This window comes from Dasypus novemcinctus, chromosome 12 (assembly GCF_030445035.2).
Source record: "Dasypus novemcinctus isolate mDasNov1 chromosome 12, mDasNov1.1.hap2, whole genome shotgun sequence".
NCBI classification, from domain to species: Eukaryota; Metazoa; Chordata; class Mammalia; order Cingulata; family Dasypodidae; genus Dasypus; species Dasypus novemcinctus.
Window position 1 is genome coordinate 81,544,180 of NC_080684.1, and position 25,176 is coordinate 81,569,355.

At 37.4% G+C, this 25,176-nt stretch overlaps 1 long non-coding RNA gene across 13 annotated transcripts in view; it reads left to right on the plus strand.

Moving 5' to 3' along the window:
- The window catches only part of LOC111765513 (uncharacterized), a 149,006-nt gene that overhangs the window by 13,296 nt on the left and 110,534 nt on the right, over positions 1 to 25,176 (plus strand). For 9 of the 13 annotated variants that reach the window (XR_011650288.1, XR_009188318.2, XR_009188319.2 and 6 more), the window contains exons 4-8: positions 14,271 to 14,415; positions 14,902 to 15,084; positions 15,608 to 15,804; positions 16,358 to 16,533; positions 17,543 to 17,667. This is a non-coding gene — a long non-coding RNA (uncharacterized lncRNA). The remainder of the gene's footprint in view (positions 1 to 14,270; positions 14,416 to 14,901; positions 15,085 to 15,607; positions 15,805 to 16,357; positions 16,534 to 17,542; positions 17,668 to 25,176) is intronic. The other 4 variants (XR_011650289.1, XR_009188312.2, XR_011650290.1 and 1 more) reach the window with 4 other exon arrangements.

Sequence of the window (25,176 nt, forward strand, 5' to 3'; positions counted from 1 at the left end):
ACAAGAATGATTTCTGTGAAATTTAAAACTTTTTTTTCCTACTGAGGCTTCATCTGCTGCTCTTTTGCAGCACACTGCTAACTTCAGCTTCTTCTACTTCATTCGCAAGCTCTTGAAGTCTGTGGGATGCCCAAGCGTGTATAGAAACACGGAAATAGCCCGGTCCCTTTGGTTAAGAATAACATGTCAGTTTTCTTTTCTTGCTTTTGTATGCTCTCTGGAGCTCACCCATGCATGATGTTCCAGTTGACTTCAAAGGCAAGTCTATGGTTGAATTAGCTCCACAGGACAGAGAGCAAGGTAAGAAACAGGCTGAATGCTTTCAGGACCCACTGGGGAGCTGATAGAACCAAGTTTATATATTTTTTGTGGTTACCAAGACAATTTGTTCATTTATATCCTCATGCAAGAACAGGTAAATTTGCATAATACTTTTATTTTATTGTTACCATAGAAATCATTTTTAAAATGATGACTGGACAGTACCAAAGGCTGATTTACAACTATATGATTCCTGCTGTTGGAAAGTTTACATTCAAATAAAGGAGATAGAGATATAATAAATTAGGAGTGAGAAAATACAATTAAAGTTATGAAATATGAAAATCATAGGGTAACTTTAGGTATTATAAAAGGGGTGGAGTACAGAATGGTGTGTGCTTGGAAAACTACAACAAGAAACATTTGCTTTCTAGATATTATCTGGAAAGGAAGACTTCTTAAAGAATGCTAAAGCCAAGCACTACTGAGGGAAGGAAAGGAGAAGACTGGGTAAGCTGAAGATATCATTTAAAACTTAGGACCCACTTTGAGAGAAGGCTTAGAAATGAAAGAGGAATGGTTGGATGATATAGGCATTGAGAAAATTTGCCTGAGAAGACTATGACAGTTTGGAACCAGGTAAGAGACAAAGCAGATAGGGGAGGATTGCTGCCCATGTAGGTTGTGAAGTTAGGAAATCTTGCAATGCAAAATGTCAACATGGAAACCTGAGAAGGAGGTAGAAGCAATGAGGTCCATGGGAAAATAGAGGAAACAACCCCAGCTTTTCTGCTCTGTACGGGCAATCAGTTTATTTATGAAAACTGGAAGTCATGTAAAGACAAATGAAGAGTATTAGTTTTCAGAAATCAGAGGACGAGAAAAAAGAGCTCATGATAATCCAAGTGAGAGCTTACCTATACTGGAGTATGATTGTGGTGAGGATGTAAAAAAGGAATAAATCTCCTAGCTGTGAAGGAAAGAAACTAAAAAAACTAAACCAAACTACGTCAACAAAACCTAACACCATAGGAAGAAAGGCAGAAACAGTAAAGGATGAAAAAGACATTGGAAAGTGTCTGAATGTTTTGCTCCTCTGATGGAAAAATATACGTAGAGAAAGCATGAGTAAAGAACATTTAGCAAATCGGAGAATGAGGAGGAAAACACTTACTGAATATTTATAATTCTGTTCCTGGAATGAAGAAGGAGAATAATAAGGTTAGTTCTTTGCACTTTGAGCTTTCCATTTTATCTGCTGGATCACAAAGTATGTGCTAGTTAAATTTATATGATGCTAAAAGCACTTTTTAATTTTATAGCCCTCACATACTACAGTTCTTTGAGGTAATTTTATTTGGCATTGTCTAGGGAGATGCTATACAGAGAAATTACTGTCAGTGTGGTAACTATATCCATAGACTTTCTATTACTAATCCTCAGATTGAATCTTGACTGTGATATGTTCTTTCAGTTAATAGAGCAGAAATAGAAATGTATAATTTGTCTCCAGAAATTGTCATTCCAACTGTGCTTTTGGGGACATCATCAAACACCTGGAATTGGACTTTGAAAAGGAAGAAAAGTATTGTACGCCTCAACTGAGCTTTTCAGTTGAAAAACAAAGGGCCACTCACCTAGATCTTTTAAAATTATCAGTAGATCTTTCTTTCCCAAGATATATGCCATAATTCGATTTCCATGGAACTGCTCAATTTTTGCTTATGTCCACCAAAAAAACCCATTTTTGATTAAATTTCCAAAATCTTAGAAAATATAATTGAAAATATAATTGACATCATTTTAATAGTTTTCTCTTAGCTGGAAATTCTGGAAGAGGAAAGCATCAAGTAGAACCACCTCAATTTATACTTAAAGTAAAGGCTAAACTTGGAAAAGGACTTGTTTAAGGTCATACAACCGGTTAGCAACAAGGCCAGGAAACACTCCTCTATTCATGCGAGATGATGTTCTTTTAACTATGTTGCCCTGTCTTTTCCCAGTATAGGAGATTCTAAACTAGCCATTCACCAATAAATCAGATATCTCATAATCTGCCTGCAGCCTTTTAACAGAAGCATTATTAAAAAAAAAAAGTATGAAGCACTCTGGTAATGATTGACAGAGCTTAAAAAGGAATTAAAGGAGAGAATTTTAAAATATAGTAAATAAATAAGAAAAAAAATCACCTTTCCTTTTGTACCATTAGGGGATTTAATAAGAAAATAATGAAACTGACTGCCTTTTTTTTTTTTTTTTTTTTTTACTGAAGAGTCTACCACCCTATGACCAGAAAGTTCCTCAAAATATGGATGTGGTAGGAGAACAGAAAAGATAGAGAGAGGGTTGCCCAGTCGTAGATGGAGCCACAGCTAAGTGTGCTGGGGCCTGGCTGGCCTCAGGCATGGATGCCCACTGGTTCCAGTGCATCCCCACCTGACCCTGTCCTGAAGGTCTCCTCCTGTTTTGATCCTTCTCCATTTTCATCTCATCTCTCTCCTCTTCATCTCAGTTATCCTCTTTCAAATTTGGTCTCCACGTACTTTAGGAATTTCCTTGTTTCCATGTTGCAATTCTCAGCATCTGGCACCTGCTTTCACTTCAAAATGGAACAAATGGTTCTTGAAGTGCTAAATTCAGAGGGTTTGGGAGTTCTTTCCTGGGTCTCTCTGTTCATTTGACACCCTTGATCTCCCTTTCCTGATTTCCACGGTACCATACCCACCAGGCAGTGCTTTGATTGTCCCTTCTCTATCTCTTTCATGGGCTTCTCATCTTCTTCCCTAGGGTTCATCCTCAGCTCACTATGGCTCTTCTCACCCTCCGTGCTCTCCCCCGAATTCCCATCCATTCATGTGATTTGCAATTACCCATGCATTTTATATGTAGGTCACATCTCTTTCCTGCAATTTCTATTCAAATATCCCCCTGCCTGACCTGTCCATCAGGCACTCGCAAACCCAACATATGCAAGCTAACCTCATCATGTTTCCCTTCAACTGCCCCCCCCCCCCATTCTGTGCTGTTTCATTTTATGGCACTGATATCTGCCCATTCATCCAACTAGAAACCCAATAGTCATATCTGGCCCCTCTTTCGCACCTTTCTTACTTTCCACATCAAACCTTGGAGGAAGACCTGACAATTTTCCCTCCTAAGCATTTCATGAACCCACCTCTAGCACTCATGCGTCCCACTACTGTTTAAGTATGGGGCTGCTGCCACTTGCCAGTAGCTTATCTCTTGCTCAGATGTCTTTTCTGCTAGTCTTGTCACCCCCAATCTGCCCTGCATACAAACCAAACTGAACTTGACACTCTTAAGCCTAAAATAATTCCTTTCATTTTTTCCCACCCTGCCAGAAAAAGTCCAAAATGGCCCCAACCTCAATTCTGTCCTCAAATCCTGCTATTTCCTGCCTCTCTCTCATTTTGTCCCTCACAATTTCCTGACTTCAGTTTGCTCTCCAGCAATACACAATAGCTTGGTATTCTGCACATAAACCGTATCATTTCCCACTTGCTTAGCCCACTTGCCTAGTCCTCCTTTGGTCAACACAAGTTTGTCCCTTCCTCCAAGATCCTTTCCTTTATACACCCATTTATCCTAAGGCTGTGCATCTATGTCCTGTGCATATTCTAATCATTGCCTGCATGTGATCAATTTCTAATTTTTGCTTCTATTTCAAACTCTCCTATTATATGGTGGGCTCCCTAAGGGCAGAAACTGATATCTTTGAATCTCTAGTGCCTGGTATACAATAGGCACTCAATATATGTGAACAACTAAAATAAATAAATGGGCAATCCCATCTATAGCTTAGCATTTTATGGCCCTTCCAGACCAAACTTTTCTTCTTGGCAATGTAAAGAGAAAAGACCATCTGTGATCTGTACAGTCCATTGACCACAGTCAGCAACATATTTCCTTCAAATAAATATAGACCTCTTAGAAAAAAACTGGCACAGAACTTGAAAAATCTATGTTTCACTGATAACTAAGCCAGGAAACTGTTCATTTAAGAAATCTTTTATATGCTTTTTTAACCTTTAATTTACTATACCTTTTATTCCTCCTAAGGAACGTTGAATCACAAATATATGAGCACCTTTGTTTTACCTTTTTTTCCCCAGCATCCATACTTTATTAATACCTGTATTTTACCCCAAAAGAAGCTGACATTCAAAAAGACTAAGTAATTGAGTTGCAGAGTACTAGAGTTATTTTAGAAGTGTCTTAGGAATCTGTTTTCTCAATTTCCAGGTCAATCCTCTTACTATTTTATGACGTTGTTTCTCTGTGAGTTTTAAACATTTAAGGGCATATTTTATGGCACCTTTATTTAATCACGTGCCTAAAACATGCACTTCCGGAGGTGGCCAGTTACTGTGCCAAAGAAAGGATATTAAAGCCTTATTTATTCACATTTCAGATATACATTTTTTTCATACCAAGAACTAGCAAGCTGAGTTTTGCTGTCCCCAAAATACTATACATGCTATTTTCTTAGGAAGAAAAGTGAAGTTATTTTTCGTTAATGAAATGCCAAACAAGCCCAGCCAACTAGCCAGGCAGAATTAAATTGGCATAGCATTGGCAGTAAGCGGTATAACTCCGTCCATGCAAATGTTTTACAAAAATTTAGCTTAGCAATTTATTTTTTTTAGCCAAATGCTCTTCAGGATAAAGTTGGGACATTCGGGAATTAGGGCAGTTCTTACAACCTTCCAACCATTTTCAAAGACCAGCTAAATAAGCCTCATTACTATCCCAATCACTCACTCTGCCACACGAGCTACGACTTCAGCCCTTGACCAACATTGATGTGAACGGAGCTGTAAAATCCAGATTTATCAACATTGTTTATAAAGTCACTCTACTAATTTTTCTCTTTTTTAAAAAAAAGTATTTGCAAATGCTTCATAGTCATGAAACATTCACTCCCCTCCCCTCCCCTCAGGTTCAAAGTGCCTGCTCATGGCAGAGACAGGTTTGTGAACAAATGAATGAATAGTTAAGGACATGTTTGCCAATGGATGGTCAATCTGATCAAAATATAGACAAAATATCAGACTCAGTTTTTAGGTCCCTTGGCTCTTTGTGCTCTGTTGTTTCAAAGGATAGCATATCAGGCACACTGAGGAAGAGAACAAAAACTGTGCCCTGGATGGTGGAGAAAGTGATGTGAGCTTTCACCAGAGCCCATGTTCTCAAACAACTGCTTGTGGGTATTTTAAATGATAAGCATGTATTGGTAGGTTTTTAATAAGTAGAAATAAGATTCTTATCACTAATGCTTTAAATCTGTCCTATTATAAAGAAGAAGGAAAACTCATCTTGCTGTGAATGTGGGCTGAAAACAGAATGGGTTTAATGGTGTTTTCTAGTCATTACATTTGAGGTTAACATGGGCATACTGTCTGGGTGAAGCTTAGGAAGTACTTGTCAAGGGTAAGTGGCCATATGCCAAAATGTTGCTCTTTCCTTCAATGAACAAATATTGACCGACATAGATATTACTAAGCTCGATTATGAAAGACCTGTACTTGTACTCAATGTTCCTCAAGTATAGGTGCCTTGAGTTGTATTTCTTTTGTTTCTTAAAAATTTATTTTATAGACATATTAGCGGCCCTACCAAAATAGAAAGAGTGAAACAGAGCCCCCTTCCTCCATTTTTTCCTGGCCATTCCTCCCCAGTTTTACTTACCTTCCCAGAGAGAAGCACTGTTATCCGATTGATCTTGGTCTTTTTTACACTTTTTATATACATATATTTGTCTGTCTGTGTATGTGTGTGTAAAATATAAGTGGGACGATATTATATCTAGTACTACAAGTTACTTTCTCACTTAAAATATATAATGTAACCATTCCGTGCTGGCAGATCTAAATTTCCCTCGTTCCATTTATGAATGTACCATCAATTACATAACCATTCTATCCTTTTCTCCCATCCTCCTTTAAGCACTGAGTGTGCTGTGCTTACAGTATGCATTCCAAAACTACTTGTGTTAGTTAATTGAGGAGATGAAGACAGCCCTTCCCATACTGGGGGCATGAATATCTACTTTTATTATTAGTGTAGTTGCACTTTTAAATGGTTTGTGAATGATTGTTGACAGCTTTATGGAGCTTTGTGGCACTTTGCCAAATATGTGCTCAATTCTTATGGTGATATTTTTTTGTACAACCCTGTGTGTTTACAATTATGTAATTATAAGGGCTCACGCCCATACAAACATACACACACATATGCAGATTTCTTTTTTCAAGGAGGCTATTCAGATGGCCAAGCTCAGAAGGGGAGATCATTCTGACGTGTGTCTGCCTTTTGTGCCGATGCCAGCTAACAGATATGGTGTGCAGATATTGAATTTCCAGAATATTCTACCTACCTCATTATAATTGTTACATGCTTTTAGCTATAGTAACAAAGAGCATCTTTAGCTTCCTGTGTGCATAAACTCTTGTACCTTACTGTTTGGAGACAGTTATTTTTAAAATTTCAGAATTTGCTTGCAGCTCTATCCCCTGTAAGATGTTCGCATCTATTCTGACTATGTCAACCCATGACAAAAACAGAAGAAAGCAAGGATAGACAATACATGTCACTCATGCTGGCTGAGAGATAAGTTGAGAGAGAGTGAGAATTGAATGATGGAGTCGTAAATGTATCATCCTTTGGGGAAAAAAAACCCTGTCTTTTCTTTCAAGCTATGTTATACCTGTCGATGGTAAACTGAGTAAAATTACTAATGCTAATCATTGTAATGTCTTACATTTGTCTAGTGCCATTTGACTTACAGTCTTCCCAAAATTTTAATTCATTTGATCTTTATGACAGCACTGTCAATAAATTGGGGCAAATCTTATTATTTGTCCCTATTACCCATTCTGTAGTTACTTCCTGCTGCTCTTTTCCAAGCCTGGAGCTTCAGGACCAGAGAAGTAGAAGACATGCCCTCGAACATCATCCAAAAGACTTGTGCTTGGGGCAACATGCTTGGTGATATGTTAGAATGTGGTGAATATCCCCTTATAGGGAATACAAACACAAAAGAGTACAAGGCAGATAACTTAGAAGTCCTATTACTTTTTAAAATTAGAAATATGTGACAGTATTAAAATGAATAGCATGGATAATTTCCTAAAATTTATCCTCAGTTATATTATGCAGTCATTTGGATTCCATCCATTTCTCTGGTAAATTAGCCACCAATAATCATAATTATGACCCTTAGGTATGATAAGACAATGAAATGCCTCCTGAATTATTAAGAAGCAGTAATTTATGTTCAGTTTCTGTATGTAGGTTCAAGTATTTTATGCATTCTCATTCCTTAAAGATTGGTCACCTGTGTGTATAAATAAACACAAGAATTACCTCTAGTAAAGTTATATTTCTTTTAAAAGAAAGCCCTATTAGTGCTGAATAAACAAGGTTCTGCTATATATGATTTCCCCATAGATTTCTGTTTTGTGTCCATGTTCATAAATTATTTGCTCATTAACTATAGGAGGTTATTTGAGAAAAATAATGCCGAGCATTAATATGATGCTTTATTACAATGTTTTCATTGTCAAATACATATCTAATTTAACTATTACATAAGTCCCGAAAGCTAATATTGCCACTGTTTTATAAAATAAGCCTTAAGGAGCATAAAGGAGTTTGCTCAAAGCCCCATAGCTAATAACTGGCAGAGAAGAAATACAATTCCATCTTTCCAAGTCAAAAACTTTTTCGATCAAACCACCGCTCTCCCTGTAACATCTTAGAATTTGTGTCAGATGGTTTTGGCCAGTCATGGGCCTCTCCATTTTAGGTCCATCTGGTGGGAGTTTCCTTCTAAAGCTTGTTAGAGGAGCTAATATCAACCAACAAATCAGAGAATCAGAAAACATGTTGTAATCCTCACAATTGGTGAAAAGGGATAATGTCCCCCACTTTACATTGCATTCCATCCTCCTGGAGAGGAGTGCATAGAATGCATAGTTTTGAGAGATGGCTTTATTTATCCTTCAAGAGAACCAAGACTGTGATAGAGCAGGACCCATCATAATAGCTTCTTAACATATAGGAGAATAGCAGGCTTTGAAAGGAACTGTGGGTACTGGCATTCTCCATTTACCTTGGATACAAAGCCAGTTTTCTGCCTTTGTCTGGTGGAAAGAATAGGCAGTGTCCATTCTAAGGAGAGAGTGTGAAATAAGAGGAAGCTCTGAATGTGAAGCTTTATCATCACCTACTGTGGTTTTTTGTGTGTTTTTTTTTCATTCTAATCGGAAAATTGTTTTTAAAAAAGCTGCCTTGGTATTAATAAGTGAAATAGAAAACTCTTTGCCTTGAACATGCTTAGGTGGAAGTAGCCTTAGAAGGATGAAGGACAGCTTTGAGGAAGACAAGCCTTCATCATTGACAATCACCTGTAAGGCACAGGGAGGTAGGGCTGGCTCCAGAGAAACACAAGTCGAAAACATTAGAGGCCTCTGCTTTTTCATGAGATATGTCTGATGCTAGATGCTAATATCCAATTTGAAAAAAACTGATGAAGATCCTGCTCTCATTCCATCTGGAATATTAAAGAGAAATGTCTCCTGTATTTATTAAGCCTCTTATAATTATTTCTGACATGTCAAGTACACTGGGGATGGAGAGAATAGGAGAAGATTGGGGGAAAAATTTAAATGTGATGTCAGTCTTCAAAGAATTGAATGAGTGGCCCCAGAAATGATCATTCTTTAAGTATGACATTGCCACTTAATAAACGAGCAGAGAAAATATTGAAAGGAATTCTGTCAACATTCTGGGACTAGTGTAATTTTGAACAATCAAGTATAATGGCAAGATCAAGCTTGATGTCATGCTATACGACGTGTAATTCTGTGAAATTGTAAAACTTGTGAACAAAAAAGAATGAATAATTTGTAACTGTGGAATAGAGGTTGGAGTACGGGACACTTGAGATTGCAGTTTAGTTCCCTTTGACCTTACCTTATGCAATTTTTTTCATTTTGTAAAAATAGCAGAGGAGACACAATCAAGGGTTTCCAAAGAAGAGAATTTCCAATGTCACCACAGTAAAAGATAAGTTTTGCCTTTGGAACATCTGAGAGAATTTGAAGTATTGTCACACTAAAATTTATGTACAGAATTAATTCACATTCATTTTGTTAAGAAAGGCATCGCCTGGGTTGAATTTGTGTGGGGAATTATAAAATAAAATTTAAAAAGCATAATGTGAAATGATAGCAGGTCTGTGGCGTGGCCAGTGATGGAAGACCAATGTGCAAACCTGCTCTTTTATTTTTAATTTCGATGAGGTTATTTGGCATTGGGAAATCAAGGTCATTGTTGAAATTTGCACATATATATGAAATAAACAGAACCTTTTCAAAAATAACTTGGATTAGAATATTTCAATGACCTTAAGAAAAAAATGGGATTTCCACAAAAGAATTAAAATTTTGTATTTTGTGAGAAAATCTGAAAAACACGTTCCATGGGCTGAAGAAGCCCAGAGGAGTGTGTGTGTGTTATGTGTCTGCAGTAGCAGCAGGAGCTGCTCATGTTTGTCGAGGATGACTTTGTGCCTGGCACTGTGCTGAAATGACTTAATGGTGCTTGCAGATAGAAAGCCTGAGCATCAGATAACTTTCCCACAAAATTGCTGAAATGTTCCATTTCCTTTGCCACAAATGGTTTATAATCTGAAGTAAGAAACTAGATTACACTGTTCAGCTCCTCATAGCCCCATATTCTCCATGTCCACTTTGTTGCAAAATGCTGAGCACAACAGCTCTAGTACAAGCCTCTGTTATGGGTGAAGTTAAGTCATAGTTGAGAATGCCGCTCTCTCTTGCCAGTAGAAGTCATCGTATCATTCCTGGTCTTTCCATTTTCCTTCTAATAGTCCAGTTGCTGTCATGAAATTTATTTCTTCTCTTACATTTCAACCACCTTTTCCCTCTACTTGTTCTAATCCTTGTCTGGGAGTTTATGAGTCCATGTGCTCTGACCAGAGACCCGAACATTGGCAGGGGTGAGCTTTCACAGACACAGTTCTAGGATTACAATTGAGAGCTGTGTGCTTTGGTTTACCATTCCTTTTTCTACCTGCCCTCTCTGTCCCCAAGGAGGCTACACATTGACCTCTTTATTCAAAATTTTAAATTTTGACCAGGGTACCACTTTGTACAACAAAACTTTGGTGGTGATGGTAGCAAATTATTGAGTGTAATTAGCAGCACTGAATTATGTTTGCAAATGCGGTTGAAAGGGGAAGTTTTGGGTCTTGTGTGTTACTAGAATGAAAGACGATAAAACATGGGACTGTATAAACAGAAAAGAAAAAAGAAAACAAAACAAAATAAAACTTCCTTCAGGAATGCCAAAGAGCATGCAGCCTCTAAGGCTTTTTTGGAAATGAGGTGAAGTTCCTCTCCTCACTGCCAGCCCCTTGGGGCCCAGCAAGTGGTCCTCAAGTCCCATGATGCCCAGATCATACCTCCTGGGAATATCCAGGTGAGAGCATGCGCTTTACTTAGGCTAGCTTCCGCGCGGGTCTCCTGCTGGGACTCTGGGCATTCAGCTTGCTCTCGCTGATGACCATGTACATTTTAGAACTCATAAGAAAAAAGGTTTCAATCGCATCTGTTTCCTTTGTGTAGCATTCACTATATAATTCTATGTAAGTGGTCATTCAGCTGGCCATTTTCATCTAGTACTTGCATTACTCTCTCTTTGGAATGAGAATTTCTATGTCAAGTTCTAAGCAGCCATTTCTGAGTCACCTTTGTGGTCTCAAGGAGTTGGACCTAAGATTTTAGAGTATCGAGGAGGGAAGAAGGCATAGAAAGGAACAGACAAACCAAATGCATGGGAAGTTTTACTATTGTTGAATTGTATCCCTGCCAGGTTCATTTCACTTAAGTGATTCTATGTACAGAAATCTGGATTTTGATATAGAAAACTAACAAATTAAGCAGAATATCCTTTCTATGTTACTTAAACCTTACTATTTAGAAAAATCTATTTAGTTGATCTATAGTAAGTATTTCTAGGCTTGTTACATGAATATCTAACACCATTGTAAATTCTGATGATTTTTTAGGCCTGTGATTTGCCTGTGTTCTTGTATAAAAGAAGAGGTGATGGTAAATAAAATTATTCGTGAATATATGTCACAGTGAATTTTTAAAGCCAAATTGTTCTTGTGGAAAGGGTTTCCTGTGACCACAGCTGATTCTCTTAAAATATGTACTGCTACTTTGACACCAAAATAACAACTTTTAATTTTTAGTGCTTAAGTGCAGTTGCAGGCTAGTCTAAATAAATTAAATGTAATAATAGTTTGTTGTACTGATTGGGTGCTTCTGTGCCATGGACTGGCTTTTTATATAGATTAGTTTATTTGATCCCCGCACGGTAAAAGGTAGTACTATTTTTACTCCCATATAATAGATGAAGAAACTAAATCATAGGGAGATGAAATAATTTGTCCAACTAGCAAAAAGCGGTGGCAGGATTTGACCTCCAGAGGCCTTATTCCATATAGCTTCACTTAAGTACAAGCTCTACTTGGAGGCTCTAATCAGTTTTCTTCGTATAGTCCCTTTCCTACTTGATAGTTTCCACATTCAGCATGTTTCAGAATTTAAGTTTTAAAGGAATAATTGGTCTCCTGAAATGATGATCAATAGAATAAATTTTGCTCTTGAATGCATCTAACTTATCCTGAAAGAAGGAAACTCTGGTTAAATATAGAAGAAAATGCCTGTGAGTAAGCAACAGAAAAATGAGCCTACGGGCCAGAGAAGGACATTGAAAAAAGTTTTAATTCCCAGCACATAGGAAGGAAAGAGGTGATGTATATATATCTATACATTAACACGTCAGTTTAGTTACAGTGTCCTGAGCAAGGAGAAGCAAGGAAAGCCTGGTTTCAAATCCCATCTTTGCTGCTTACTAGTTATATCATCCTGGGCAAGTTCATTGCTATCTCTGGGATTCCGGTCCTCATCTATAAAATGGGACTAATAGTGCCTACCTTCTAAGGTTGTTGTTGGGATTAAATGAGCTAATGTATAAAGCATTTAGAACAGGGGCACATTGTCACACCATGGTGTTGCTGTCCTCATCCTCGTCGTCATCGTCATCAGCAGCAGCAGCAGCATCGCCAGCATTTGAGGTGCCCAAAACATTGTGTGGCAAAGATACTAACGGCGGTTTTATATTTAGACATTCTTAGAGCTTTATACAGAAGAAAAAGGATAGATTTAACTTATTTTAAACAGATTTTGCTAAATAAGGATATTCTTCAATCACCCGGATTTCTTTTGTCTTTGTAATGTGAGTGATAATTGAAGAATTAATCAGCGAATGAGTAGCCATGACTCAGTCTGAGGTTGCAGTTTTGTGCCCAGTAAAAGAGGATTTCATTTCTAAAACGAACAATTATTAGACTGAAACAGAGAGGCCCAACACTTATCTCGAAAATCTGAGGCGAGATGTGGCAAAAAAGGTGAGATAGTCCTGCAGGCAAAATCCAAGTGATTAGGGAAACTGTGGTTGGTGATTGACCTAACTAATTTATTTTAGGGCAATATTGATAGAGAGAAGTGAGGCTCGTGGGTCAAGGTTCTGATAGATTCCTACACACTTAAATTTTCACTCCTTCTTTTTACAAAAAGTTAGAATGCTTGTTCTCTCAAACCACCTGGGAGCATCCATGGCAGTAAGAGAGGATTTTCCTTTAAAGCAATTCGGTTCTACTCTGCTAGTGGACCAATGGGGAGAACCTGGCGAAATTCCAAAGGTGATTAGAGTTATATCTGTTCTTTCACGGGGTGGAGTGTGTTTGGGTGGATTGAAGAGAAAACCTGTAATTTCATAGTTGCTAGCAGAACATTTCTGCTAACTCTCTTTTCATTCTGAAAATTGTTGAAAGAATCTCAATGTTCAATATGATTTGAGGGCATTGTACAGTCACTGAAATAGAATGAATCACAGTTGCTTCATAAATCTTGACTGAGCAAGTCTGGAAACTGTAAATATTTCCTCCAAAATATTGATTACCCTTTTGACCCATTTTTTTAATGAGATCAAAATAATCTTTGTTGTTATTTGAACTCTGAACTCTATAAATAGAAAACCAGAGTCTTAATCTAGAACAATGAGGAAAAAGGATTGAACTTTGAGAATTGTGCCATCACAATTGGGAAGAATGTGACTTGGTTAAAACCAAATTTTACGTTATCAAATCATTTAATGCCCATATTCGTCTCCTATAATGTGTAAGCATTTAAAAAAAAATTATAGGTCCTTGGAATGACATTCTGAATAACTACCATGTAAATAAATTAGAAGAACGATCATGCCATGCTTTTGTGTTGTCATGCGTCATTTTCATCACATGCTCAGCAATATTGTTACACTTGTGTAATGAGGTGAAGAAGCTCCACCAGAGCGTCCATGGGTCAGCTATGTGGACTCTAGCTGCCAAAGGCGCTTCTCCTTCTGAACAGAGCGCTTTGCTCAGCCAGTGTAGACATGGCCTGATAAACAATGGAACTTCTCTTTTGAAAACTGGAGTTTGGATTGATCTAATTCCTTTACTCAAAAATGTGCACAGGTTTGATGAACAGTTAGAATGCCTGCGTTTTAGTAAAGCTGAGATTTAATTGCCAGTAGTGTGAAGAATAGCATACTTTATAAAGGCAGCAGCACCCACTGTTGCATAAATTAATCAAGGGACAATCAAATCAAAGTTTTAACATGGGATTAAATATCTTTGGCAGGGAGGTTCTTCTTGTAAATTTTAGCTATTGGCTATTAACACTAAATCTGTCAGGGTGCAACACAGTAGCATCACTTCTAACCAAGATGCTACATATATTGTGAGAAACAACCTGCTTTGTGTTTTCTTCCCTAGGATTGTACTGGGAAATGCAAATATAAAAAGAAGTTGTTGTGTTTTTTTTTAACACTGCATTTTTATTTTGCAGATTCTCACACTGATGGAGTAAGTAATAGAATGGGTTGCCAACTGTAGTTGCTCCGCTCAGCGCAGAATGCCTGCAGACAGTATATCCAGGCATCACTAAAGAAGTCTGCCCAGGGTGAAACTAATACCTTTGAGGTTTAAATCAGGTGTGTGAAGAATACTGGAAACCTGACTTCTTGTCTTTTTTTAATTTTTGCTTTCATTTGTCAAGGAGAGTGGAAAGGCTGGTGGCTCTTGTCTGTTCCTAATTCTTTTGACACCATAAAATACAACCAATAGTATAACCAAACCCTCTCTCCTAGGATTTGATGCACACTATTCCTCAAAGGGCCCTCTGTCTAGACTGCTGTTTGTTATCACACCTTTAGATTTTAAAGGCACCATAGTGGTTTATTCATATTAAAAAGGGATTTGATTTAGGAGATATTTTAATATTAGGGATTGAACTGCGATAGGCCTTACCATTTGTATACTTCCTTAGGAAAAAACACCATTTGTAATATATGAGTTAGCTGCAAGAAACCTAAGGAAATTGGGCTCAAATTATCTTTATAAATATATGTTCACATTATCTTGGAAAATTGTTAAATGGCTCAGAAAAATCAAGCAAGGTAAACCACATTTCCTTACAGGGTGAAATTGTGCTTAATAGCCTATGGCTAATTCATTCAGAAACTACAAGATTTTTGTTGCTGTATTTTGTTAGAAAGGAAGGAGAGGCTGTTTCTACAGGTGTCATAGAAAAATCAATGCTGAGCCACGGATTATTGGATCCCATAGAACCATGGAGACTTGGCAGTGAAATTCCTCCAGAGGTGAGTAGAGTCATTGATTTTCCTTCTCATACCTGAAGAAATATGACAAAAGGAATAGAGGCTAAATTTAGACTGGGAAACAAGTCTGATTTGAAACTGTGCCTTTAAAAATTAATGACCTTTTTTCTCCCTGACCAATAAATGAGGAAATTGAATTAGAATTTGAGCATATAGAATTTTCTCACATATTTTTCTTAGATTCACTTCTCTTTTTTTTTTTTTTTAATGCCTGTGGGTACTTAGGGGGGAAAAAATCATTATTTGACCAACATTTTATCTGTAACTCATATCCAGTGCTTTCCCAGTGGAATATTTGTGTTCTACAATATGAAACAGCTTTTCTATTAAACCTATAGCCAAGAATGCAATAGTCACTCAGCTTTTAAGAAAAAGCATATTATTTACCCAACCACACTTAAAAATGGGAACCCATCACTAATCTTCATATTTAAACTGTGTGCTTTTCCAGCTAATTCATGCCATAATTTTTAGAGACATGCTTGCTTGTTTACTTGTTTTACAGTTTCTTCTAGATCTCTCAAAGTTGCAAAACTATACATAACACATTGGTTGTTTTACTGCATTGCTTAGCATTCCATCCGTGCAGGCAGAAAGTGTTCCTAGGTTTGGAAGTATAAATCCCATGGGAAGTCAACTGAAGAATATTTTATGCTTCACGTATCCTATTATGAACTTTGTACTGTCCCATCTTTCCACAAGGTAAGAGATTTATTGTGAGTTGACTTCTAGTGGTAGAAAACAAAATATGCTAATGGTCTTGCTTCAAAGTATATGTTTTTGGAATCCTTAATGAGGAGTATAGAAATGATTTTATAAGCAAAAGAATAATTGGAACAATTTAAGTTACTCACACATGCTGTAACATGCTCATCTTTCCCCAGGCAGCATTTGGTGTCTACCCTGGGATCCATATTCTGTAGTCTTGTCTTCTTCATGTGAAGTGAGGTGTTAAATTGGTCATTTTTATAATGAATTTGAGTGGAGTAGATGGTCAAGGAAGAGAATTCAGGCCTCAAAATAGAATATTGCCAAATTACCACCTGGCTTTGGGTGTAGATATAGTCTGAAGTTTGGTAGTTTGTGGGATCAAAAATTGATTACAAGAAAGATAAAGTACAAAATGCTAACAAGTTTATGGTACTATATAAATTTACTGTAATAGTATATGGTTGTTGTTGTGTGTGTGTGTGTGTGTTTTCATTTTGCTGGCTAGTTGATGTCTTATTCCCTTTTCTGTATCCTAAACTTTCAGATGGGTTGAAACAACAACAAAAGTTGCATACAGTTTGGATCACCTAGTTAACACCTTAACTCTGATAACCCCAACGACAAAACTCTGTAAGAAAGACCTTCTATTAGAAGGCTGAAGTTACCTTATTAATAAAGCAATATGGAAAATGCAACATTCTGGGTGTTCCAACTGATGAAGTAAGATTTTATCATATCCTGTAAAATGAAATTACATTTGATTTCATCTATTGCTATCCCAACCCCAAGAAAATGTACGTTTATAACTTTGATGCAGAAACCTATAATTTACAGCATTATATACATTATCTAAACTGTGACCAATTTGAGACATTTATTGCCAGTCTATTTAACCTGTTTTACTTACGTTTAATTCACATTATTTTTATTGTTTTTCCATCCTTTGCAACATTGATAACTATAATTCAGTATATTATGCAATATATTCAAATAAGATATAAACTATGAAGGCTACAGTTTTTTAATAGATTTACCTTTTAATGTGGGACTTCTTAAATGAGAACAAACCACAGACAATGACATACTTTGACATATTCTGAAGTTAAAATGGAGAATAAAGATATCATGATAAGTGGCAGCCTTTGTGTTTATTGATGTCATAATATGATGTTTTTATGAGAAGAAAAAAAAGTGCACATGGAGAAATGATGGAGGTTCTGGACATATACAAATTTCCAGGTGCCCATAGACACAGTATGAGGATGCTCAAATTTCTGACTCTCTTTATTTGGTATGTATACTGTGATCCATCACAGTGGTCAGGTACTTTCTTTGTAGTCCAAAAATATTAGTGTTTTCAACATCGCTACCCTTTATGTTTATACTGACAACTTCTACAATACATAAAATATATCTTATTCATGTCTGAGTAAAATGATAATAGACATTCTCACTTTGGGTTAAGCACATCATATGACGTTTCCTAAAATATTGCAATGTTTCATATCTACTAGATAACTTGTGGTTTGTGAAATATCATGAATTTCTGAGGGGAAAAGTAGCATTTGATTAAATCATAATTATCTTCAATGTAAAAATAGTCAGGGATGTCATCTTTGGCTAGCATAATGTCTTTGACTCATTATCATTTTCTTTGCTTGCTTTGTCGTCATCCTTCTTTCTGGATTCATCTCTTTTGTTTCCCTTTGTTTCCTCTATTGTGTTCCAGTTGGCAGTTAAAGAACAGAGACGGAGCACTAAGACTGCATGGCTACATTTTCCCAGTGCCACCAACTGGGAGTTAAGCTGACTAACATTTTCAAAGCCCAACCCATTTCCTTCACAGCAGGCATGGTAGGTAAAAGCATTTCTATATTAAAGTACACACTCTGTTTCTTCACGTTTCTAGTCTAATGTCTCTTGTTTGCCGGTTGGGGGGGAGAACTAAAAGTTGGTCGGGACTAAATGCCTGGGGTATTTAATCAAATGCCCAGCAACTCCTGATTATAGGATGCAGAAATTTTACTTTCAAGGATTAACCATGGTAGATTTTGTCAACCAAATGGGTTTTCCCTTCTACCCAGCATGTTATTGGCTTCTTCATACTACTGCTAAGTAGAAAGTGGTAGAAGTATTCCAAATAGTCTTAAAATAACTCCGGCTTATTAGAAAATAACATAAACGTCTTTGTGAAACACCCCAAATATTACATTTTGCATGTCTCTATTTGCCTCTATTAGAATAATAAAGTGAGAATGGATTCACAATGTTTTGTTAATTTGATGAACATGTACTAAAAGTTAAGTATAAATCTCCTTAAATATTTTATGAAACTGTCTTAATCAAGTGATACCATAAAGAACATCACTATATTGGTCCTTGACCTTTTGACCTGTCCCTCTGACATGTTGGGTGCCTATTTTCATGTCAGTACAAGTGAGAGTTTAGGAAGCAGAAAGAGTGAAGAAATGTGTTACCCTTCTCCCAGAGTAGCAGTGGGCTATGGAATTGTTTCCTCAGAGGGTATTTCCCTTGAGAGTGGTGAAATTGGGTTGAATAATATCTGTTTGCATTCATGCTAAATGTGTTTTTAAGAAAGCTTGAGGGTCACTATACAAGTCACAAAGAACAGATGAGTACAATAACACTTACAGCAGAAGACTGAAGGGCTGTGATGTGTTAGATTACCATGGTAATATCACAACTATTTTATGACTAAATCAAATTATTTCTTCATTAGTGCTCTCCTGCCATTGTACTGAAATAAGTTTAACAAAGCCTCTTCTTCCCCAGGAGTTAGAGCCTCCACATGCACCATCTTACTCTGAAATATAACCAAGTTTAGTGTATGGTGTCTATTGATCATCCTATGATTATTTCCTATCAGATTGGCTCAAAAGTTAAGAAAGGATACAGTAGAAAAATTAAATAATTCTGAGAGGTTCTTTGAAGTTTTAGTAAGAAAAAATAGAAATGATTAAAGACCAAAGGAGGCCCACGTCATGACTGTACTTGGACTCTTTTCAAGGACATGAGGTCCCTTTGGTTTTAGCAGTTAGACAAATTTTTTAGTCAATCTGGTCTCAAGTTGGCAAAGCTTTTCTATTTATATGTGTCCCTTGGAGCCCAGGAGGAATCTCTGATACTCATTTATTTTCTCAAGAAACGTTCAGGATCAATAAATACAAGATGTTTCAAAGTTGCCGCGTGCATTTCTGCTTGACTAAGGCAACACTGACGTGGATGTGGGACCAGAGTCTTTTGGACACAACATGCATAAGCTCTGCTGCACTTTAGGGCACTAACTAGCCTCCTGGGTGTCTTATAGTTTACGGCCTCCCATTTGTTTGGTTAGTACTTTCTGGTTTTCAAAACCCTCTCTCAGGATAGTGGTGGTTGGGAACATGGGTTGGAGGGATAGGGGAGAAGGATGAATCTTTTGTGCATAACTTTTTCCCTAATGTGTTAAATGAAAACCACTGGAGAATGAAAGTCATCCTTTTGACTTTGGATCAAATAATTGCATGAAAGATGAATAACGTCTTTAGGTGTTCTAGTGAGGAGGGAGGCAGGCAGTTGCCTCTCAGCCTCTGTGGTTCTTAGGGGCCTACTATGCTCTCTGCTAACAAGCTTTCAGCTAAGCAGAAAGATGCGCCATCTCTCTCTAATAGGACATAAAGGTCATGTTTGAGCGTTTCAAACCTTGATCGTTTTAAATAGGAATGGCAAGACCAATTGTTCATGACCCAGGTTAAGTGCCTACACACACATATTCATACGTGTATACTTGTTCACATTTTTCTTCCCAAGCGTCCAAAGTTTTCTCCAAAAATGGTGGAAGGGAGAGAACAAGGGCTTCTAAGAGTCTTGGGGTGTCACGCTCAGTAAGTTCCAAAGCCAGACATTTTTAATTTGGAGCTTTGGGTTTTAGCCAAGAAATTCACTCACCTTTTGAATTCTTTTTTATCATACACCATGCCTGTTTTATTATGAATATAATATTTTAATTTGAGCAAAACTGATATTTGAGCAAAAGTGATATTTGAGGTGGGTGTGTCACATTTGCTCTTTCATGGCTCTTTTGGAGAACATTTATTGTTCACCTGCTGTGTGCTAAACACTACTTTAACCTTTCCCCTAACACATGTTATCGCGGACACTGGTAGTCAAGTTTGAAAAGCACAGAATGAAGAAGCACAAGGTCATGAGACAGGTGAATTGACAATAGACAGGTGAATTGTAAATTACCACGGTATTTGTAATTACTTTATATGGTACACATTTTTCTACTCAGAGATTTTTATATGGCCATCATCAGAGAGAATCTGGCAGAAGGCCCCACCAAAATTTGTACATTTTTATTGCATTTAAAGCAAGTCCTTCAGGCTTTAGAAGGCTACATTTTCTTTGTCTTGAAGAGATACAGAAGGCTCTTTGTTACATTTCTACCTTTGACCAATGCTCCATGCTCAAAGATTTATACCCTTCTGCTCTTACTCCTTCCCTCCTCATTTCCTATCCTTTCTGAAGATGACCTGCTGCATTTTTTTCCTTCTTAAGCCAATCTTTGTGTACTTGGTGCATGTTAAGCCAGAAGATAAAAATCTCAGTAGAGGGTGAAAGGTGGTGGAAAATCCTCCAGCCTCTTTGCTACAGTATCTAGAATATTGATTTTTATATGCGTTTTAATGTGCGTGTGTCATATGATGAAGGCCTTGCACTAAATTCAGAGCAACAAATATCAGGGCTAATCTGAAATTGGATTGACTGGTTTGAATTCCTGCTCTACCACTCAGTAGCTGTGTAAATAGTTACTAAGTCTGTTTCCTCATCTGTAAAATGAGGAAAGTAATCATACCACCCCCAAAGGGCTGCTGTGAAGAGGAAATGGGATACTGAGTGTAAAGCACTAAGCACAGTGGCTGGCATATGGGAAGAAGTCAATAAATGTTAGCAATGACCTTTACTATTGCTATTATTTATTGCATGTCTGTGCATGGACACCGTGTCCAATAGACACATTTCCAAGAATGATGACACACCTCAGGCAAAATTGTGAAATGGCGAAAAAGGCAATATCTGCCTTCAACATCACCAGCTCTTATTGAGAAGACACCCTCTCTTCCTGCTCTCCATGCCTGCCCGGCTCCTTCCTTTGTTTTACTGGTAAAACCGCCTTTCAAGCAAGGATCTGAAATTCATCCAGGCAGAGGTCTAAAGGATTGAGCCCATTCTGAGGTGCTGCCCTCTCAAGGATCATATTCTGAGCTGAGGCGATGGCTGGCAGACAGCAGCAGCTGGAGAAATTTGTTTGATGGTGTGATATGTCCCTGGCAATCTGGAGACCTCACCAGAGATGGAATGGTTAACTGAGCCAAGGGGTAAGGCTAGTCGGGCTGCTCATGGTGCCTGCTGGGGCTTTCCCTGGGATTTGTCCAACATCCTCAAAGGCTGCCTCTTTCTCTAAGCCTCAGGCCATTTAGGAATGTCTGTCAGCTTTTCCTTTTTTTTTTTCTTCCCCATTTGTGTCTGTGGGTTTTGAATCTACTTATGCCCTAGACCAAAAGCTGTAGCCCTTTGAACATTTTTTCCCCTGAAAATTCTTTTTAATTTTAGATATACATCATTTTTTTTTCTACCCACATTCCATCCATATATTCATTCGTAGTTGTCCATTGTATTTCACAAAGGTATTTAGTCAAGGTTTAACATTTTTCTCACATCAAACTATTATTCTGAGACATTCTCCTAAAACACTCTTCTTTTTTATGTAACTATATTTCACCTATATTTTTTGTGCTCAGATTTTAGGGCTTATAGGACTAAGGAGAGGTATACTTTTCCTAGCAGTAGATGCTTGGAAAACCATTTAATTTCTCAGCCTTATTTTGTCAGTAAAGTGGGAATAAATTATCTGCTAATAATGTTATAAGAATCAAATAAGATTGAAGTGTTTTTTAAAAAGTGGTATATAGTATAGAATTTACATACTTTTAAAAAATTTTAACCAATAAAACTATCCCTCTAGCAATTCTTTTTAAGGGGAGGGTATGAGGAAACACATTATGTTTGGCAATTTGTGAAAGAAGATATAGGATAATGGTTTTCTTTGCTAGACGAGTAAACTCTTTTTAACATTTTCTCTCAGTACTTGAAATAGCCATTCTGTGAATTACTACACTACTGTCAATTGTGTTCCCCCAACATTATAGCTTTTAGTGTAGAAACTGTCAGAGACTATTCTCAGAGGAAGATGTAAAGGAGGAATATCCCCCACTAAACAAAAGGGGCCAGTATAGATGGGCTGGAACAACAAACTGCTTCTCAAAGAGTCTAGATCTTCTTTTTAGAACATTCGTATATGCTTTTGGCATAGTCAGGTCAAGAGGTCCCCAGGTCACTCCAGTCTGGACTGAGGTCACGAGCCATAGTATTTTCAGGATTCTCTAAATAAACTAGGTAAGATAAAAACTAATACCTCTTGTGCACCTACTATGAAGAAGACACTTTCAATCATAATTATTATTATTATTATTAAAACTGCTAATTTTTTTTTCTAACACCAAACGGGTACAGAGCGACACACTCTCCAAGTTATCTACTTTAATCTTTACAGTAACCCTATGATTCTCATGTAATTATGTCCATTTTACAGTTGAGGAAATGAAAGCTTCTCTGATGCCAAAGCCAATGCTTATTGGATGCTGCCAAGTACTGGAGATGTAAATATCACTTCTGATAGTACAGGCGAGGTCACCCGAACCCAGAGGGTTTAATAACTTGCCCGCTTGGGCTTATGTGGAGGAGCTGGATTTCCATCCAGGTCTGCCTGACCCAACACCCCATGCCACACCGCCTTACTGATTGTCCTAATTGTCCAGACAGGAAAAGACCTTTGCTTGCCTTTTAACTTATAATCTGCTATGCGTTGGTACTTTTGTAAAACCAAACAAAATTGAATTACTAGAAAAATAAAATGAAAAAACACAAACCTTTTTATTATTAGTTTCCACAAAGGTAAAATTACTGTCAGATTGCTTTAGAATTTCCAAATGCCTGCTAACAATCTCTGTGCTGCTCTCGTAGTGAACTGGTCATAAAACTAAGTGGACCAGTCCGATCCACTTACAGTGTGTTCGGGAACACTGGTATAGATAGGCCTTTGGAATATGACCTAGCTGAAGATCAGGCAGTTTCTTCGTTCACTAGCAGATGTCTTAAAGTCAGGGATTTAATTTCAGTGTTTACCAGCGTGGCCTTGGATAGCACACAGGTAGGAAATATACTAAAACTTAGCTCAAAGTCCCTGCCACTATTTTTGTGTGTTTTTATCTCATCTAAATTAGACTGTCTTAACAATGTACTGATGGCAATTAATAAATTCATTTTGCCTGGAATACATTTTATATGCAGACCTACTCTTTGGTAACCTATACACTCAAGGACTGTGGACTGCTGTGAATTAGCTTAGTTGATACACTGTGAGCTACAAAGTATGCATGTATATTCTTTCTATCCAGAGGGCAGGCTCAGCATTGTGTTAATTAGTATTTTTCCCCACTGTATCCAAGCAGGTTGAAGAAATTACACAAAGCATGATACAAAGCCAACAAAGCAAACATTTCTATTAGTTCCCACAGTGACTAGAGAAATGCTCTTCTCCTGCCTCTTGCTGGGCAGAACAAGTTAGCTTAGCATCAGTCCCTTTCTCAGCATTCTGGAAAGCAAATCTTAAAATAGCACGGCAGTAGAAAACAGCACGTTTCCCAGAGGAAAACAGGGGCTACAGTAGGCACCTGGCTCCGCTTCCCTCTGTAGAAGTGTCTGCAGGAAATAGACAAGAGAAAAAGACTTAGTAAACAGAAAGTCAAAGAGTCCCTATTTCTGATGTTTCTTTAACAACATCATGTCTGGGCTTTCAGACAAAACTTCATTAGATTTTGGGAAGGGTGAGGGCACCTCTTGCCTGCCTGGTTCTCAGTCCACCCCTCCAAGCCCATTCCTTTTTTTGGAATCCTGCAGTAACACCCCAGTGCTGGTAATGGTTAATCTTGACTGGGCTCTAACTTTAAGAACAACGTGTTAGATTAGACTGTGGAGGCAAGCCGCACTTTGCAAAATAGATGACAGTTAGCCTAGGTTTAGAAAAATAAAATGAGTTTTACATTTAATAGTGGTATATTCTTAGATCAAACCTTTTGCACAATTTTGACTTTCCTTGGGATTTTTCTTTCATTACCTGTTTCTTTAGGACTCTCATGCAATTCCCCAAATAAGCTGTTGTTTTTATGGAGTCTTTCATACTGTTTTTCTGCTTTTTCCTGATTATATTTCTTGCATCTGGACAAAAATTAAGAGTTACTTGGTTGAAAGATAATTTCATTTATACTCTCAATATTCCCCTACTGCCTGTCTTTGCCACATTGTTTGCTAGCTGCTGCTTTCTGGATTCAAAATCTCAGCATCTGCTGATTGTTTTTATTTCCTTCTTCCCATATTACAAAATTCATCAGTAGTTAATGAGCTCCTAACTAACAGATAGGATGTTAGCCTTGACTTCAAGGCTCTATCAGAAAAGGCATACGTAAGATAGCATTTAATTAAAAGAAAATAAGCTTATAGGTATTCAATTTTAACTAAGGGAAACTTGACAAAATGTAAGCGTTTGTTTAAAAAATGAAAAGGAGTAAATAATCCATAGGGAGAATAGCAGATTTTTTTTTATTTCTCTCCCCTTCTCCCCCCCTCCATTGTCTGCTGTCTGTGTCCATTTGCTAGAAAATGTTTTAAAATACCTTTTTTTTTTTTTTTTAGAAGTCCAGGGAAAATGTGTGGTGCTTATAAAAAGAAAGAAACACTTTGAGAGATAAAGTCTATAGCCTTGCACAGCTAACTGGAAAACTAGACAAGACCAACAAAGAAAAAAATATAATGTTTAACAACAGGAAAAATTGCCCAAATGAGCCAAATAGGCTGGCTCACAATGCATGGGTGCAAACTAGATATTGGGAGGGTCAACCGAGAGTTTAAAGGTCATTAACGAGGAGGGCAAAAACTAGTGTACATGTCAGCTAGAGGGTGAAGGTAGCGAAACACTACATGTCAAGACACAGTTAATGGACACAAATAGCAGACAACTGGGGGACGGGAAGGGGAGAGAAATTTAAAATAATAATAAGAAAGAAAGAAAGAAACACAGTAGAAAGAATAAATCTCAGTGTCTTATTTTCGTACAGACACACTCTCTCTTCCCATCTAGAACTTTGCAGTTCAGACAAGAATAAGGACTAACACATCTGAAGATGCTGGTAGTAAGTATTCCATACATGTTAGTTGCTGTTCATTTATTAAGATACTCTGTTC